Source organism: Palaemon carinicauda, chromosome 27, assembly GCF_036898095.1.
Source record: "Palaemon carinicauda isolate YSFRI2023 chromosome 27, ASM3689809v2, whole genome shotgun sequence".
In the NCBI taxonomy this organism is placed as follows: domain Eukaryota; kingdom Metazoa; phylum Arthropoda; class Malacostraca; order Decapoda; family Palaemonidae; genus Palaemon; species Palaemon carinicauda.
This window is the reverse complement of record NC_090751.1, coordinates 81,485,753-81,501,191: the sequence shown is the minus strand read 5'-3', so window position 1 is coordinate 81,501,191 and position 15,439 is coordinate 81,485,753. Positions and strand designations below refer to the sequence as shown.

General features: G+C 45.2%; 1 long non-coding RNA gene across 1 annotated transcript in view; it reads right to left on the bottom strand.

The window, feature by feature from the left end:
* The window catches only part of LOC137620770 (uncharacterized), a 311,911-nt gene that overhangs the window by 250,018 nt on the left and 46,454 nt on the right, over positions 1–15,439 (bottom strand). The gene's annotated exons all lie outside the window — the stretch shown is intronic.

The window sequence follows — 15,439 nt, the reverse complement described above, 5'->3', positions numbered from 1 at the left end:
GGAGGAATGGGAGCTAGCGGCCGAGGTGGCAAACCCTCGGGACACCAGAAGCAATGAAGTGCTTCCGGTGGGAGGAAGACTCCGCCAATTCCAGGATCGTTGGACCTTCGATCCCTGGGCGCACAGCATCGTCAAGAAGGGACTAGGCTGGAGCTGGACTCAACCACCCCCAGCCTTCCAGCAATTCTTCCAACAATCAACCCCCCTCCTGGAAGAATATGTCCTAGAACTCTTGAACAAGAAGGTGATCAGGAGGGTAAAGTCAACCAGGTTCCAAGGGAGACTATTTTGCGTTCCCAAGAAGGACTCCGACAAACTCAGAGTCATTCTAGACTTATCCCCTCTCAACAAGTTCATTGTGAACAACAAGTTCAAGATGCTGACTCTGCAACAATTAAGGACCCTTCTGCCTCAAAGGGCCTACACGGTCTCCATAGACCTGGCGGACGCCTAGTGGCACGTTCCAATGAATCATTACGCTTCCTCCTACCTAGGATTTCGACTCCAAAGGAAAAGTTACGCCTTCAGGGCCATGCCCTTCGGGCTCAACGTGGCTCCACGGATCTTCACCAAGCTGGCAGACGCCATCGTCCAACAACTCCGTCTTTAGGGCGTCCAAGTGGTGGCCTACCTAGACGACTGACTAGTCTTGGCGACATCGCCTGAAGATTGTGTAAGAGCCTGCAACAAAGTCACCCAGTTCCTAGAGCATCTGGGATTCAAGATAAACACCGAGAAATCTCGCCTCTCTCCAGCTCAGAAGTTCCAATGGTTGGGAATCCATTGGGATCTTCAGTCACACCGCCTTTCCATTCCACAGAAGAAAAGGAAGGAAATAGCAGGGTCTGTCAGAAGACTTCTAAGATCCAAACGGATCTCAAGATGACAGCAGGAACAAGTTCTCGGCTCTCTACAGTTCGCCTCTGTGACAAACCCAGTGCTTCGCGCACAGCTAAAGGATGCCGCGGGAGTCTGGAGACGTTTCGCATCCATCGCTCAAAGAGACCTCAAGAAATGGCTTCCAAACAGACTTCGCTCACTTTTAAAGCCGTGGTCGGAAGCAAAGACCCTGAAAAGGTCCATTCCTCTTCAACACCCGCCTCCATCGATCAACATCCACACGGACGCTTCACTGGAGGGTTGGGGAGGTCACTCCCACCAACGACAGGTTCAAGGAACATGGTCTCCCCTATTCAAGACGTTTCACATCAACATCTTGGAGGCCATGGCGGTTCTTCTCACCCTGAAGAAACTCTCCCCACCTCCCTCGATCCACATTCGTCTGGCTTTGGACAACTCGGTGGTAGTCAGATGTCTCAATCGTCAGGGCTCGAGATCGCCCCAGATAAATCAGGTACTTCTTCCGATCTTTCGTTTGGCAGAAAAGAAGAAATGGCACCTGTCTGCAGTTCTGCTACAAGGATTCCGCAACGTGACGGCGGATGCTCTATCAAGGACAAGCCCAATTGAGTCGGAAGGGTCTCTAGACGCAAGGTCATTCTCCTTCATCTCTCACCAAATCCCGGAACTTCAGATCGATCTCTTCGCGATGAGCGACAACAATCAACTTCCTCGATATGTGGCCCCGTACGAGGACCCCAAGGCAGAATTAGTGGATGCCATGTCACTGGATTGGAACAGATGGTCCAGGATATACCTGTTCCCTCCCCCCAACCTTCTGCTGAAAGTCCTCTCCAAACTGAGAACCTTCAAAGGGACAGTGGCCCTAGTGGCTCCCAAGTGGCCCCGTAGCAATTGGTACCCTCTGGTCCTGGAGCTGCAGCCCACGCTGATTCCCCTACCGGGCCCAGTTCTCTTCCAACAAGTACAGAAGTCGACTGTCTTCGCTTCATCACTGAAAGTCAGGGACCTTCATCTCATGATTTTCTCTACTTAGCCGCAAAGAAAAGGTTTGGAATCTCGAAGAAAAGTCTAGACTTCCTCGAGGAATACAAGACTGAATCTACTAGACGGCAATACGAATCTTCCTGGAGAAAGTGGGTCTCGTTCGTCAAGGCAAAAAATCGTACGGAAATCACCATTGATTTTTGTATGTCCTTCTTCGTTCACCTTCATGGACAAGGCTTGGCAGCCAACACGATTTCTACCTGCAAATCAGCCTTGACTAGACCACTCCAGTATGCCCTCCAGATTGATCTGTCCAGTGATATCTTCAATAAGTTGCCAAAGGCATGCGCTAGACTACGCCCAGCACCTCCGCCAAAACCTATATCCTGGTCCCTGGACAAGGTGCTCCATTTTGCCTCTAACCTGGACAACGATTCGTGCCCTCTAAAAGACTTGACTCAAAAAGTTATTTTTCTTTTTGCTCTCGCCTCGGGAGCCCGAGTCAGTGAAATAGTGGCATTATCAAGAGAAGAGGCTCATATCCTATTCGCAGATACAGGAGAACTTACCCTCTTCCCCGATCCGACGTTTCTCGCTAAGAATGAACTACCCACCAAGAGATGGGGCCCTTGGAGAATCTGCCCCCTGAAGGAAGATGTCTCTCTATGCCCAGTGAAGAGTGTTAAGGTCTATCTTCGAAGAACTTCTGACTTCGGTGGAGGACAACTCTTCAAAGGAGAAACATCGGATAGCGACTTGTCACTGAAACAACTAAGAGCGAAAATCACCTACTTCATTCGCAGAGCGGATCCTGACAGTACACCCGCAGGTCATGATCCTAGAAAAGTCGCGTCTTCTCTGAACTTCTTCCAGAGCATGGATTTCGAAAGCCTCAAGAGCTTCACAGGATGGAAATCGTCGCACGTTTTCTTCAAGCACTACGCAAAGCAAGTGCACGAAGTTAAACATTTTGTGGTAGCCGCAGGTAGTGTTATGAAACCTGCTGTTTAACTCTGCATAGAACAGTGAGTTACTTGGGACATTAACTCTACGGGTGCCTGTGTTGACCCTTTTGTGATACATAGTGATTTCATGGACACTTAGTATTTCTAATAGACTGTTCTTACCAAGGTGAAATGTCATAGACTTTACATGAGTGCCACATTCTCTAGGGCATGATGTGTTTTCTTTGAAAAAGACTGACGTTCCTCTGGAACTTGTGTTTCTAAAAGTGAAATTTCTTTTCAGATTCAAGATTGAAGTCTTTATTTTCTATGTACATTATTCTTTATTATTGTAAATGAACTTTACATTTATTATTGCAATTATTGTCACAATAATCTGCAATCTTTGAAATAAAATGTCTATTTTATTACATGTGCGTCTCTCTCCGCTCCTATTATTTATTATGAAATATACGATTGTCATAGTTTCATTCACCCCTTTCTTTCTGAAAGAGAAGAATAATATATATATAATTGTATTATATACTCACTCATGCTTTGATAATATTCCTACCTGAATATTAACCTTTGTCCTGCCTTCGAGACTAGATTGATCTCTCCTCCAGGGAGTGTAGTGATCGTTAATCACTTACCTATGCTTGATAATATTCCTACCCAAATGTTAACCTTATGTCTTGTCTCCGAGTCCTGCACGAACTCTCCGCAGGGTGAGTAGCTCTTCAATGATCGCTTCGAGATACAGTATTAGTATGGTCCACCAGGACTTCTCTGCCAGGGGGGCAGGAAGCTAGTTCTTCAAGGAATCTCTAGAAGGATATGTTACATACCTCTATTCGAAGCCCTTGGCACTTGCATAAAAAGGGGGAAAATTTCCACGATACATTAATTCTCTGGTACACTTCCATCAGGACGTCATGGCTTGAGCCCAAAAAACGGATTTTGAGGGAAGCGAAAAATCTATTTTTGGGTGAGATAGCCATGACGTCCTGATGGACCCTCCCGTCTATTCTAGTCCAGCCTTTCAGGCCCCGCCCTGTCCTGCTGTATCATGGAGATTAGCAAGAAGCTGGCCTCAGGATGAAGACGGACGTGACGTCATTTAGCAATGGCGCCCGTTTGTTTACGTCTCGAGTACCAAAAGCAGCCACGGATGAGTGTAACTGTGGAACGGCTCAACAGTTATTCTCCACCTTTCCATATCGAAGTGTTAACTCTATATGGGGTGCAGATATTAGCTATGTGGCGTGTTAATACATACGTCCCCTGTTGATATACGATATCCTAGAGGGAAACCTTTAGGGTACTCGCACCAGAAGTTAGAATTCTGTGATAACCTTTTGTTTAATTCTCTGGGAATATCCACTGTAGTTAAATATACCCTAGGAAGCTACTGAAGGAACCTTCCATCAGGACGTCATGGCTATCTCACCCAAAAATAGATTTTTCGCTTCGCTCAAAATCCGTTTTTTATTGCTAAGCTACAACCTTAGTTGGAAAAGCAGGATACTACAAGCCCAGGGGCCCCAAAAGGGAAAATAACTCAGTGAAGCAAGGAAACGAGGAAGAATAAAGGGATTTTGATCAAAGTGAAAAATCTATTTTTGGGTGAGAAGGCCATGTTGTCCTGATGGAAGGGTTCCTATAGGTAGCCTTCTAAGGGATATTTGCTACTGTGATACTCCCATAGAATTAAAACCAAAGGTCTCCAGGATTCCAACTCCTGGCACAAGTATCCAGTAAAGGGTATCGTAAAATATCAGGGGAAGTATTATAGATACGACACAATGGCAATCTTCACCCCGAATAGATTTAACACTTCGATGTAAAGGGGAAGAGTAGCAAAAGGAAGGGGTGCCGTTCTTGGTACCCGGTGGATCCCCTTCCCTACTACTACTGTGACGCCATTCCTATTCTTGCCGTTAAGCGGAAATAGCTACAGATAAAGTAATTTTGGGAGGGATCAGCAAAAGGGTGGGTTCCATCAGGACGATATGGCCCTCTCACCCAAAAATAGATTTTTCACTTTGATCAAAATCCGTTTTTTGGGCTCAGGCCATGTCGTGCTGATGGAAGTATGCCAGAGAAATGTCTTGAAATTACTATTAGATGTGGGTTTGTGTATGTGCCTTCTACCTTGAATAGTTTCTCCTTATCTGGTCTACTAGACCTATATGTGAAAATCCAGAGATCTCTCACGCCTACCAAACCTGGAACTGGCTTAGTGCATCCTGCCCCCCAGCAGGGGAATGTCTATGTCGACAATAAGGATTCAAGGTTTGTATTTCCCATCGGAACAAAATGGGTAGAGTTTGAAACGTACCCTGTTAACTTACTTTAAGTATCTAAGGTCATGATTATTCCTTTAGAAAATAATATTGTGACTTCAAGAACCTAAACACCATAAATGGGTTTTAGTAAAACTCTAACATACTTTATTAGCTTATAACTGAGGGAGCAGTAATAAGATGCAAATATGGTTGAGTATTTTATTATGCAACTTGATTATCAAAATGTCGTTACAACAAAGTATGTATCTGATCCAGCATTACAACACATAAAACACATATTTATTCGTGTAGAAAAAATATACAACATTCATTATCAAAATAATGCCACTCAGATGTTCGGAAATGCATAAGACACCGTAACGCAAACCTTCACCTCGGCACTAGTGTATTGATCTGATATTATTATTATTATTATTAAATGCTAAGCTACAACCCTAGTTGGAAAAGCAGGATGCTACAAGCCCAGGGGCCCCAATAGGGAAAATAGCCCAGTGAGGAAAGGAAATAAGGAAAAATAAAATATTTTAGGAATAGTAACAATATTAAAATAAATATTTCCTATTTAAACTATAAAAACTTTAACAGAAAAAGAGGAATAGAAACTAGATAGAAAAGTGTGCCCAAGTGTACCCTCAAGCAAGAGAACTCTAATCCAAGGCAGTGTAAGACCATGGTACAGAGACTATGGCATTACCCAAGAATAGAGAACAATGGTTTGATTTTGGAGTGTCCTTCTCCTAGAAGAGCTGCTTACCATAGCTAAAGAGTCTCTTCTACCCTTACCAAGAGGAAAGTAGCCACTGAACAATTACAGTGCAGTAGTTAACCCCTTGGGTGAAGGAGAATTGTCTAGTAATCACAGTGTTGTCAGGTGTATGAGGACAGAGGAGAATCTGTAAAGGATAAGCCAGACTATTCGGTGTCTGTGCAGGCAAAGGGAGAGAACCGTAACCAGAGAGAAGGGTCCTATGTAGTACTGTCTGGCCAGTCAAAGGACCCCATAACTCTCTAGCGGTAGTATCTCAACGGGCGGCAGGTGCCCAGGCCAACCTACTACCTACTCAGAGCAATTTGTCAACCATGATTGTGATCTGCACAAATGGGTATGTATACCCACGCACCCGAAGCACTGTGAAGTCCCAAAACAGTCCACTGTTCTTTGCAGCACTAGATGGCAGGTTTAATCACACTACTGGCCACCACCACAAAGTGTTTTATCTCTTGTACTTGCTTCGTGTAATGTTTGTAGAAGACCCTGGATGACTTCCACCCAGTGTGCGAGTGGAGTCTCTCAAAGTCCATATGCTGAAAGAAATTCAGCAAAGAAGCAACTTTCCTCGGATTGTGACCCGCGGGTATACTGTCAGGATCTGCCCTGCGAATAAAATAGGTGAGCTTCGCTCTCAGTTGTTTTAAAGATAGGTTCGATCCTGAGGTTTCGCCTCTGAAGAGCTGCCCTCCTTTGAAGTTTAAAGTTCTTTGAAGATAGACCTTAAGACACTCTACTGGGCACAGAGAGGTATCTTCCTTCAATGGGCAGATTCTCCAAGGACCCCACCTCTTAGTGGGTAGCTCATTTTTAGCGAGAAAGGCAGGATCGGGAAACAAATTCAGTTCTCCTGAGTCCAGGAACTGTATATGGCCTTCATTTCTAGATAAAGCCACTATTTCACTAACTCTAGCCCCTGAGGCTATTGCGAACAGAAAGATAACTTTCTGTGTCAAATCCTTTAGAGTACAGTTTTTGTTATCCAGATACGAAGCATAGTGCAAGACTTTGTCCAAAGACCACATGATGGGCTTTTTTGGGGCTGCAGGCTCGAGTCTAGCACATGCTTTCGGAATCTTATTAAAGATTTCACCTCAGAGGTCCACTTCGAAAGCATTCAGAAGTGGTCTAGCCAGGGCCGACTTACAAGAAGGAATTGTAGTAGAGGTCAGGCCTTGCTCGTGGAGGTGTGTGAAGAATGCAAGACAGAAATCTATCGATATTTCTGTCGGTTTCCTTTCTTTCACAAAGGTCACCCATTTCTTCCATGATGATTCGTACTGTCTCCTAGTAGAGCATGACTTGTACTCTTCGGTGAAGTCAACTTTATCTCTTGAGATTCCGAACCTTTTACTCGCCGCTAAGGCGAAAAAATCATGAGATGTAGGTTGCTGGTTCTCGAGGATGAAGCATAGATAGTCGACTTCTGGACCGGTTGTGACAGCACTGGATTCGGCAGTGGAAACCGCTTCAGATTCAACTCTAGGACTAGAGGAAACCAATTGCTCCCGGGCCACTTGCGGGCTACTACCGCTGCCGTCCCTCTGAAGGATCTTAGTTTGTCGAGGACTTTTAGCAGGAAATTGGTTGGTGGAAACAGGTAAATATAATTCCCCCTGTTCCAGTCTAGAGACATGGCTTCCATCGCTTCTGCTTGAGGGTCCAGGTAAGGGGCTGTGTAACGAGATAGTTTCTTGTTGTCACTCGTTGCGAAGAGGTTGATTTGCAGTTCTGGGACTTTTCTCGAGATGAAGGAGAATGAGTCTGCATCCAGGGATCATTCTGTCTCTTGTGGGCTTTCGCCTGGATAGAGCGTCCGCCGTCACATGTGGATCCCATGTAGGTGAACTGCTGATAAGTGCCATCTCTTCTTCCTCACCAGGTAGAAGATGGCTAACATCACATGGTTGATGTGAGGTGATCTCAGGCCTAATCGATTTAGACACTTTACTATCATCTCGTTGTCCAGAACCAACCTGATGTGGGTTGATCTGTGAGGAAATAGTCTCTTCAACATCAGGAACACTGCCATAGCTTCCAAAATGTTGATATGAAATGTTTTGAACTGGCGCGACCAATTGCACCTTCTTGTCGTGAGAATGACCTCCCCATCCTTCTAAGGAGGCATCCGTATGGATAACTACCGATGGTTGCGGTGGTTGTGGTGGACCATGGCTTTAATTGTGTGCACAACAAAGACGGGGTCAACCTTAGTTGATCTCTTCGAGCGTTCGATGCGTATTTCCTCCAGACTCCTGACGCATCTTTTAAACGTGCCATTAGCACTGGGTCTGTCACTGCTGCGAACTGTAGAGAGCCCAAGACTCTTTCCTGTTGGCGTCTTGAAATCCTCTTGTGACGGATTAGTCTCCTGACAGATCCTGCTAATCTCTCTCCTCTTCTTGGATGGAATGGAGAGGCAGTGTGACTTTAAGTTCCATTGGATTCCCAACCACTGGAACTGTTGAGCTGGAGTGAGACGAGACTTCTTCTGGTTGATCTTGAAGCCTAAGTGTTCCAGAAACTGAATCACTTTTTGAGCTGCTTGCAGACAAGTAATCTTGGATGCTGCCCATACCAACCAGTCGTCTAAGTAAGCTACCACTTGAACACCTTCGGTGCGTAGCTGTTGGACGACTGCATCTGCTAGCTTGGTGAATATCCTTGGGGCTGTGTTCAGTCCAAAGGGCATTGTTCTGAAGACAAACTTCTTCTGTAGTCTGAATCCTAGGTAAGAGGAGAAAAGGCGACTCATCGGGAGATGCCAGTAAGCATCTGCCAGGTCTATTGAGACTGTAAATGCCCCTTTTGGCAGAAGGGTCCTTATATGTTGCAAAGTAAGCATCCGGAACTTGTTGTTCTCGATGAACTTGTTGAGTGGAGACAAGTCTAGAATGACTCTGAGTTTGTCCGAGTCTTTCTTGGGAACACAAAGCCTTCCGTGGAACTTGATGGACTTCACTTTTCTGATCACCTTCTTGGTCAGGAGTTCTGAGATATATTCTTCCAACAAGGGGGTGGAGTGATGGAAGAATTCTAGGAAATGGGTTGGAATTTTGCTCCATTTCCACCCGAGTCCATTCCTGATTAGGCTGTGGGCCCAGGGATCGAAGGTCCAGCGATCCCGAAAATGATGGAGTCTGCCCCCTACCTGAAACCTCTCATTGCTTGGGGGGTCCTGCAGATTTGCCTCCGCGACCACGTCCTCCTCATCCCCGAGAGAAGTTACTTTTTGGAGAACTCTTAGAACCTCTTCCTTTCTGGCTGGGGCGAAAGGAAGTCGACTGCCTCTCAAAGGAGGGTTGAATACCGGCAACTGGGTTACCAGCTGCTGAGGGACCATCTGGAAGGTGGTCTAATGCATTGTGGTCATGGTCAGGGTGGGGATTTGCGCAGGTCTTTGCGGTCTCCTTGCCCTCTTGTTCTTGGGCTGGGGACCTCCTTCCGAAGAAGATTTCCTCTTCGAGGACATTCCCCATTTTTGGAGAAGGTTCCTGTTCTCCGTCGCTGCCTTCGCTTTGACCTCGTGGACTAGATCCTGTGGGAAAAGGTCTTTACCCCAGATGTTCGAGGTAATCAACTTCCTTGGTTCGTGCCGGATGGTCGCTGCAACCAGGACGAACTCTTTGCAAGCTCTCTTCACCCTGAGGAAAGCGTAAAAGTCCTTCACAAGGGTACCCATGTGAGACTTGGCTAGAAAAAGGAAGATTTCTGGGGCATTATGCTTGCTTGCGCTTAGCTCAAGCAGTTCTGATGAGAGATAGAGGCCGCAAGTATCTTCTTTGACTCCTGTTCCTTCTTCAGAAGAATGTTTGGCAACTTAGAAAGGCTCTCGTTAAACTGCTGACCTGCGATCTCCGGGTCTAGTTTGGAGACGGAGAAGGTTAGGTGGATATCCTTCCACTTTCCTTCACTGGTAGGCAGTGTGAGGGAGAATGGCTTGCATTCTTCCAGAGTCGGGCAGGGTTTTCCCTCTTCGGCAGCCTTGACGACAGAGTCGAAAGCTTTCTCCGTAAATGGAAATGAGATCAAGGAAGGGGCAAGAAAGGTGGCGTGTTTCTTGCTCAATGCTGAGACTTTAGGATTTGTATATTCGACTCCCTTCAGGGTCTTCAGAAGGATGGCCTGCGCCTTATCGTGTTCAAACACGATGACCTCCCTAGGGACCATTTCTTTTCGGGTCGCATTTTCCTTCTGCAGTCTCTCATAGCACTCAGAATAAGCAGGGAAGTTAGGCCAGAACTCGAGGTCTTCAGTCGGTCTGGCTCCCAACTTCTCGGAAACGAATAGTTTTCCATCCATTATGGGCATATGCTCCGCATACCTCCAGGGATTGGATTCGGAGCAATGAGGGAGATCGCACACTCTAAGAGGCTTCTTAGACGTGCCCCTGGCGGTTCCAAGACGGTTGATCTTCTCCTGCATAGTTCTTTGCTGCTGCCTGAATGACTCCTGCATGGCTTTCTGTTCTTGTTGGAATGACTCCATCATGAGTTTCAGAGACGTCAGAATCTCCTCACTCGCATTAGCCAGAGCAACAGGTTGTGGAGTCTGTTTAGAGGACATTGATGGTAGTGGGTATGCGGCCACGGCAAACTGGGGGTTGTCTGTCGCCGTCGAGAGGGATCCCTATTCCTCCATGCGGGGAAGATCCTCATCCTCTTCAGAGAAACCGTGCAGCAGATCTTGTTCCGTGTTGGAGGACACTACTGACATCCTCTCTTGTTGAATGTCCATGTCCTCTAAGGCCCTGTTGATGTCCGAGTCGACCTTCAGCTGGATGAAGGGAGACTGAAGCTGTTCCTGGGACACCACCGCAATAGGAAGAGCCTTGGGGAACAATATGCGCCTCAGGGAGTCGTTGGTTAAGTATGGTCCTTCAGACTTCTTCTGGAACCCCCTTACCCATTTGCGAAGGGTATCCCTCGCCGAGTCCCTAGTCTCTAGGGTAACTAAGGTGGCTTCACCAAAGCCATTAGTTAGCGGGGTAGAACAGGTGGTGCAACCCTTCGGGTCCCAATATTTCAGGGCTCCTGTGATGATGCAGCAGGGGCATGAGACCTACACATCGTGTGGCCACAAAAGTCCCTCCCCTTGTGGTTGCAGAACATCGCTCCACATTTCTCCGTAGGGTCATCTTGTAAAGAAGGAGAAACTTTCTATGAGTCTAAAGTCTTGTATCTGAGTTATATATAGAGCATGCAATATATAATAACAATAGTAATCTTTATTGGATATGGTAGCTTAGGATAGTAAGCTTGAAAGGAAATAAGAAAAGACACATATCCGAGTGAATTCTCTTCCCAGACTATTGCTGAGACCTCCGTCCGTATTAATATTAAGTTTCCCTGATAGGTAAGGTTACAAGGGAGAGAAACTCTAGAAACTAGAGTTAGTGTAAGTAAGTAATTTATACCAACACTATCCACCTGTAGTACTATATTAATACAGATCGGGTATTGTAAATCCCCGATGATCAAGAAATACCATCAGGGTGTTGAGGGATTACTCAACCTCAACAAATATTGTGGTCTCAACAATCGTCTGCGACAGGGAACACAGGATATGTTAGAAACATATATACTACTGTATGATTATATACAGTAGTCTGCTGGCAGTGGGCTAGTACCTGACGCAGCTAACCAAAGGAGAGAGAGAAAGATTAAAGAAGAATTTCCCACTATTATGAATGGACATAATAGCGTAAAGTGTCAGAGGACTATATGTCCAATTTCACTCTACCTTCTAGAGTGAAAGTTCCAATGAAAGGGGAAAGAATCTGCCAGATTCTGGCTCCTACCCATCTACACACTAGCCTGTCGCCGGCCATAGAGCCCGTGGCAAAGAGTGTAAATGACAACTCAAGAGAGAGCTGAGAACTTTCAAAGTATATCAGGTTTCATGCCGGCAGCCGTCAGAAGATATTTCAGCTCTCCCTCATTCTTATCAACTTCTTATCAAGGAAGGAAAGTCAGGGGGAAGGCAGTAGCGAGACAAAGGAACTAACTGCTGCTGGCAGGACACCTGCCGATAACGCAATCGTCCCAGCAAGCCGGGGTGATTGTCAGAATACCAGCGAAAGAATCTTGTGACGACACGCCGTCACAAGATGACAGAGGGGAGGGGGTGAGGGTCTTATAGTTCATTGTTGGTGGCAGGCTATGTCGTCCTCCTCAAAACAATGAGCTGGGCAGTATGACTTTCTGTGCTGACGACATTGCCGTTGGCAAGACAAGGGCACCCTGAGTATGTCACTGTCTGTTTCAAAGCCGGAGGCAGGAAGAACATCGTTCTACTTGACAGGATTGAAGAGAGACAGTGACGGCCGCCTATGCCAGCGGCACCACTCAGGGAGGAAAGAAGGGTTTAGCCTCTTCTCTCAGAGAGAGGATAATAATCGTAACTTATCTGGAATATTCCATAGATTCGAGAGAATATATAAACTCATGAGAATCGAGAAGAAACGATAAAGATTGCGGCTAAACAAGAGAAATTAATTTACAAACGTATATATGAACAAAGATAAATCTGCTCCGGTAGGAGCCCCGGCAAAGGTGATCAGTACCACCGGGGCTCCGACACGAATACGTTAAGTAAAGTCACATAATAACTTAGAAAGTTAAAATTCATGCATGCAATATCACATCTTATATAAATTGCCTAAATAGCTAACATATTAGTGTAAAACTGGAAAAGGGTTGCCTTACTATCTAAATAATATGCAATCATATAAAGGGTGACTGCCGTCATAAAATGGCTGCCTCCGGCATCGGCAATGCTCACCAAAACACACTTAAATTAATGAATTTAACCGTGAAGAGGGAGGCCAAAATTACACCATGGAAAGAATGAATACTCAACTTTCCAGATGACGAAGGTGCTGATGATTGCATAATGAGAAAGTTCCAAAAACTTGAAAAACACCGGGCTAAGGGATAGCACACACACTCTTAGCAGGCTACAAGAATAGGAATGGTGGCTTCGCAGTAGTAGTAGTAGGGAAGGGGATTCACCGGGCACTTGGAATGGCACCCCTTCCTTTCACCCTCTTTCCCCTTACAGTGAAGTGTTAAATCTATTCGGGGTGAAAATTGCCATGGGTCGTATCTAGAATACGTTCCCTGATATTACTATGATATCCTTTACTGGATACTCGTGCCAGGAGTTGGAATCCTGGAGACCTTTGGTTTTAATTCTATGGGAGTATCACTGTAGCAAATATCCCTTAGAAGGCTACCTATAGGAACCCTTCCATCAGCACAACATGGCTGAGCCTAAAAAATAGTTTAAGTATAGTAATAACTTTAAGAAATATTTCCTGTATAACTATAAAAAATTTAATATAACAAGAGGAAGAGAAATTAGTTAGAATAATGTCTGAGTGTACCCGCAGACAAGGGAGTTACTGGTCAGTCATTGTATTTTTTTATATTCTTGGTTTTTGATTCTCATCAAGTGATTGAATATTTTGTTTATATAATTGTTTTTAGTTTGATTGAATTAATGATACTCTCATTTTACTTTTTCATTGATGCAATGGCATCTTTTACACATATCTAGGATATGCAGATGATGCTACTCTCTTTGCATCAATTCCATCCCCTGAATGTAGATCTGAGGTTGGTGAATCCCTTAATAGAGATATAGCTAAAATTAGTGCATGGTGCAAATTATGGGGTATGAAGTTGAATCCTAACAAAACTTAAAGTATGATTGTAAGTAGGTCAAGGACGGTGGCTCCTCAACATCCGGATCTGAGTGTTGATAATGTTTCTTTAAATTTGTATGACTCTTTCAAAATTTTAGGTGTGATTCTCGACAGCAAATTAACTTTTTTGGGCTCAAGCCATGTCGTCCTGATGGAAGTTCCTAAAGGGTAGCTTCCTTGGGTATATATAACTACGGCAATATTCCCAGAGAATTTACCTTAAGGTACCCAGAATTCTAACTCCTGGAGCGAATATCCCTAATAAAAGAACCAGGGATATCGCTAAATATCAAAGGACGTATTCTTGACACGCCACATAGCAATCTGCACCCCAAACAGAGTTAACACCTCGAAGGGGTCAATTGGCAAGAAAACGAAAAACGAGAAAGAAAGGAGAGCCGCTCGCAAGGTATCTCTCCTCTCCTGTTTCGTAAGCGTGCATTGCGCCGCTCACGGCGCCATCTGTATTACTTTTTGTGTAGCTCAACAACTCGGTGTTTTTCCCTGTGTTATCTCGCAATTCTTGGATTATTTCAACTTTATAATGCTTTCTCCAACTTCTGCTTCTGATAAGTTGAGTATTATCTCTTTTATGTATAAATGTAAGCTCTTGGTGATTTTAAGATAAATTGATAGTGATATCTTTGTTACAAGAGCTGTTACCTACCGGAGGCGTCCTGGACGCTGTCGCTCGCTATGCATGAGTTTTTTAGTTAGCCAGAGCGACGTTCCCGGCTGTTTCGCTTTAATTATTTTAGCTATTCAGCGTTTCATAGGATTTCTTTATATGATGCTTTTAGTATTTTCGTTTTGGCGAATGAATTGCCGATTCTGGCCTACGCTAGACCTTGTAGCCTAGTCGCTTGGCCCTAGTACTTCCTGCATGATATTCAGATTTCCGAGTGTTTTAAAATTTTATTGAAGCTTTAGGCAGTTTTATACATTTAAGATTATGTTGATTTTCTTCCAAGATAGTATACAAGTGAGTTTCGGTGATTTAGGTAATCGATTCTCTTCGTGCCTAGGCTAGTTGTCTATGGGGCCTTAGTATACTTTCTCACACTCCCCGGTTGCTCTCTTCTCTTCGGAGAATGTGTGCAATCCCTTTCCCTCTGCTTAAGCCTTGGGCTTAACCCTAATGGTTTATCTGAATTGACTTTAGATACTACTATATTAGGGTGTGTCTGTTCCTTCCTGTTTCCAGTAAGTCTGGCTTCAGGGAGGGGGCAGGACATCAGAGTTCTTAGTCTGAGTCTGTTTCTGTCTAGCATTGTGGTTGAGATTCCCTTGCTAGGCGGACAGCAGACATAGGAGGCTTAGCCTCCTTAGTTCACTTTCGAAGGTTTCTGTACGAGATGATTTCTTCTTTTTGTGATCTAGCAGACTAGTCCCGTGTTGTTGTTCTCGGTGTGGAGGATGATATCCTCCTTTTTCTGTGAATAACAACGCCTTCCTTGCTTTGGTTCCGAGGGAGTTGGCAAGTATTGCTGGCCTCCCTCCTCGGATGTCCCCTAGGCTAAGATGAGTTTCTTGGCTGCGGGTGATTCATTATTAGAGCAAGGTTGGCAGGACCCTCTTTCCCCCTTTCCCCCTGTTTCCTTAGTGATGGCCTAGCCATTGCATCCCTGGCCGTCATTCTACATCTGTACCTAGCATAGGTTAGGATGTGTGGTTGACTCAGTCCCTTGCCGGCCGGCAGTGCGTGCCGGCCGGCAGTGCGTGCCGGACGGCAAGGGTCTTCTGCTTTGAGTGCTGCCCAGACCTCCCTTGGTCTCTCATCCATGTTTGTCTGTAGAGCCAGATGGCATTGGTCAAGAAACCTGAAGTTATATTCTCCCCTTCCTTATGTGCACTCTTTCGG